The sequence below is a fragment of the Hydractinia symbiolongicarpus genome, chromosome 2, assembly GCF_029227915.1.
Source record: "Hydractinia symbiolongicarpus strain clone_291-10 chromosome 2, HSymV2.1, whole genome shotgun sequence".
Taxonomy (NCBI): domain Eukaryota; kingdom Metazoa; phylum Cnidaria; class Hydrozoa; order Anthoathecata; family Hydractiniidae; genus Hydractinia; species Hydractinia symbiolongicarpus.
In genome coordinates this window covers 27792943-27797769 of record NC_079876.1, presented here as the reverse complement: position 1 = coordinate 27797769, position 4827 = coordinate 27792943, and positions in this window count along the sequence as shown.

The window sequence follows — 4827 nt, the reverse complement described above, 5'->3', positions numbered from 1 at the left end:
TTTGAGCGATGCATAAGGTAAAAAAAACGTGTTCCTGCTACTTGCAATCCAAGAACACAACAGTGTAGTAAAAAACACATTCTCATTGTTTGACTTTGAAGAATAGACTTTGTAACCTAGTTACCTTACTGATGCTGATATGTATAACTTGAATCACACAGAAAGCTTAACTGCACTAATTCAAAGGGTTAATGAAAAGAACAAAATAAAATGAGCAAGGCATTAATTTTTCTAGACACGTTTCTCTTTTTAATTTTATAGGTCATCGTGCATTAGAATTATATTTGGAAATTCTTTAAAAAATATATACAAAAGCAAACTTAAACTATGGAAAATATTAAACCCACTACTTTCAGTATGCAGTACAGTCCAAATGTAAGCTTCTGCATACACGTAACTTAACTGAATAACAGACCGTTTTGAAAAAAAAATAATACCTGGGTAAGATGAACTTGAGAATACTTTCAAAACAGAGTCTATAGAATTTATAAACAACAACAAATAAAATCATATCACAAAAAAGTATGGTGACATCAAAATTTTTATTTTTTGCCACCTAAATATCATTTTAGGCCAAAATTGGTCCAAAAATGAAAACTACTTCATTTTCAACAAAAATTGGCAAAGTTAACAAGAAAAGTATGCTGAATATGATGGTGACATTAAAAATTTGATTTTTTGACACCTCAAATATCATTTTAGGCCAAAATTAGTCCAAAAATTAAAAACTATTTCATTTTCAACAAAAATTGGCAAAGTTAACAAGAAAAGTATGCTGAACATAATGGTGACATCAAAATATTGATTTTTGTCACCTAATGCCATTTTAGGCCAAAATTGGTCCAAAAATTAAAACCACTTCATTTTCGGCCAAATTTGGCATAGTTAACAAATAAAGTATGCTAAAAGTGATGACGTTACAAATGTTTGATTTTTTGTCACCTAAATGTTATTTTAGGCTAAAATTTAAAAATACTTTATTTTCGACAAAAATTGGCACATGATGGTGGCATCAAAATTTTTTGTGAACTAAATGCCGTTTAATGCCATGGGCGTTTCAATTGCAAGACTTTCAACCATGAATGATAGGCTGTATTTTTTGTTAGCAATTTATTTTAAAATGTGAGTTTATTATGACACGTTTCTTTTTTTCTTAAATATAAATAACTCAAAACTTTTCTATGAGGGACTGCGCATTTTTAGTTGGAATTAATTAAAGGGAAGAAAGTTTTTCGGGACGGAACTTCTGCGGACCCGAGAGTTTTGTATACCTCTTGGGAGTAAATTTTCCCGGTTTCAGATTTCAACAATAAAGATCAGAAATTGATGCAATTTATCAGACAAATTTTTTGACCAAAAGTTTACGATGTGTGGTATTTTTATTTTGCAATTTTCGCGTTTTTTTCTCAAATTCTTATATTATTACATTTACTGCTTCAGAAAATCTATTTTTGTACAACTGTAACTTGCTGATGAACCCATAACTTGAGATCAGCATGTCAGTTTGCAATCAAATTTTATAAATAAATATATAGGGCCTATACAAGCTTACCCAGAAAATTTTATTGCAAACCAAGTTGCAGATCCCAAGATATTGGCTCATTAGAATAAATTTAAGGCCTAGGACGAGCAAACTAGTGTCAATTTGGCAAAAAAAAAATTATGTTAATCAATTCGCCTTTATAATATCAATTCATTGATAGTTTGAACGTAAATCCCTTAACAGGTCTAAAACATCATTTTATACCTTGGGTTCTCTTTAAGCAATCATAACAACAATCCGAAAAGACTCATATAAACAATTTTAAAATTGCTACAAGACTACCCTATTTGTTGTGCTTGAAAGGAACTTTTGTTTCCTTCAAAATTATTAAACGGTAGAAGGCTTATACAGCTTTTTCACAGAGAAATGCTATATAACATAAACAGCTGTTGAAGTGATAGATAAAAAATACTTTTATTCGCAAAACGTGTCATTAAAAGACATGCTGAAAATTTTTTGAAATATAATGTTTTTGAAAGTTTTTGAAACAAAAAACACGGAAGTAACACATTTTTTACGAACAATAGTTACGTTGTGAGTGAATTATAATTTATTGAAAAAAGTATATATAGAATAAAATGTTGAGAAAAATGATATTTTTATAAAACATGATTAAAAATATAAAATAATATTTGTGCATTCAAAACATTTTTAATAACAATAGTTTTGTGCACAATCTTTTGCGTTATTAGCAAGTCCTTAAATTTAATAACCAGGCGCTAGGGATTTTATTTCAAAAAGTTTTAACATTAAAATTTGCAGTTATGAGAAAATAATTATTAAGGCCCGAATAACAACAAACAATTTTGCAGATCAATTTTAAAAATAAAATATTGAACTAAAATTGATCAGAAATTGTTGTGTATATACTATTAAAAAATAAAAGAACGATAATACTCAAATGACGTAAAAACACAAATCAATATTCGATATTAATCTAATAAAATCAAACTGGTTTGATTTTATTAGATCAATTTTTCGTCAGAGCAATATTATTTCAAAGAAAACCGCCATTTGCTCACTTCCTTTCGAAACTCATGTTCGAATTTTCATTCATTTTAAATGTTTTTATGAACGCAAGAGTTAATTTTTCTTCTATGTGAAAAAATAAAACTGCTTGAAAAGATTAGGGAGCAATTTGTTTCTTCTTCGTTGTCGCTTATGCCAGATGCTATGATACCGTAAAATGTCAAAAAAATCAAGATTTTATGGCTGTTTATATAAGTACACCCTCAGTTAAGCGCATATAGGGAAAAGAGATATAGAATACATTGTTTGTTTCCCCTTAAATGCGAAATTTTATATAGTTTTAATATTTATACGAATAAAACGGATATATGAAAATTCGCCACTCAATTATCATTGGATACAAAAGATGGTGTTAAGTAAGAACAAAGTGATACCCTCAGATAAGGGTATCAAAATCTTGTTATCACCACTGATAAACGCCGCGCTTGATTTCCGCATGTTACAGCAAATTAAATTCAGATTGTTTCTTATATTGTATCATGTATGTATACAAAAAATTAAATCAATTTAAGAATTAAATAATTATTGACCTAAAATTTTTGAGTGTATTTTTTTCAAGAATATTCTGACAAATATTAGTTTTCGAAAATTGATCTACAAAATTGTTCCGTCTATTCGGGTCTTTACAATCCATATAATAATACAGAAAGTGTGTCTGTCTGCCTGTCTGTAACATGCAAAGTTATGTCTCAAATTTTAATCGACAACGTTGCAACCTCAATAACACTAATTTAGCATCAATATATTTTATTAAATTAAAGAAGTCATTACTATGCACTTAAAATATTTAGGCCAAATAACTTGAAAGCAAGGTGGGGATGTCAGGCATTTTCAGAGTATGAAAAATGCCCCATGCACAAGGATCTGTGGAGGAAAAATCTAAAGAATAATATAAAAAATAATAAAAGAATAAACATATTCCCATGCAACCCCCTTAAAGGGAAAAAGTCACATTAAACAAGTGATGATGATGATGACAGTTTCTTGTCCACCACTTACATGTACAGTACAGTCTGAATGTAATCTACTGCGTGCACGCTAATGTCACACCTTCGCATGGAAGACAGCAGTAGTTTGTCTTTTGTTATAATTAAATCCCTTAAGGATTTTGCGAGTTTATATTTGCGTGTTAAAAAACAATGCGCTCGCGACTAAATATCGGAGCAATTATATTTCTTGTAATAGCAAGATGCGTTGTGTAAATGTATTGATAAGCTATTCCCTTAAGTATTAGCATGAAGTAATTAAATAATAAAAATCTTTCGCAAAGTTTTATAATAAATTGCGCGAGGATGTATTGTTGATTTAATTACTTAAAAAGATTTCAGCACGTTTAATTTAAGAAACATACGAGAAGCATTGTTCACAACTATTAAATGCCGCTTTTCGTTTATAAACTTTTAAAATGTGATCTTAAAAAAAATTTCTATTGCCGCTTTTCGTTTTAAAACTTTTAAAATGCGATTTAAAAAAACATTTCTATCACCGCTTTTCGTTTATAAACTTTTAAAATGCGATTTAAAAAAACATTTCTATCGTCGCTTTTCGATTTAAAACTTTTAAAATGCAATCTACAAAACATTTCTATCGCCGCTTTTTATTTATAAACTTTTAAAATGCGATCTAAAAAAACATTTCTATTGCCATTATTCGTTTTTAAACTTTTAAAATGTGAACTTAAAAACATTTCTATCGCCGTTTTTCGTTCTTAAACTTCTAAAATGGGATCTTAAAAAACATTTCCATCACAGCTTTTTTGTTTTTAAACTTTTAAAATGCGATTAAAAAAACATTTCTATCACCTCTTTTCAATTTTAAACTATTAAAATGCGATCTAAAAAACATTCTATCGCCGCTATTCGTTTTTAAACTTTTAAAATGCGATTTAAAATGCGATTTAAACTTTTAAAATGCATTTCAAAAAAACATTTCTATCGCCGCTTTTGTTTATAAACTTTTAAAACGCAAAAGCTTAATTACTGCAATTAAAAATTTCAAAAGAGTTCGCTCAAAATAGATTGCTAAAATTGATTGCTAAAATTGGTCTTGCAACATATTGTGATTAAACAATCGATCGGGTGGGGTCATTGTTTATCAGCGAGGCAATTATTTTCTTAAAAAAACAAAAGTTCTCGCAATGTTATTGTTCTGTTTAACTATTCATGCTAGTTTCGCTTCCGCTGTAGATTACATTCAGACTGTACTGTATGTCATTACCCGCATAAAAAGTTAATTTTTTTCCAAATTTTCATTAT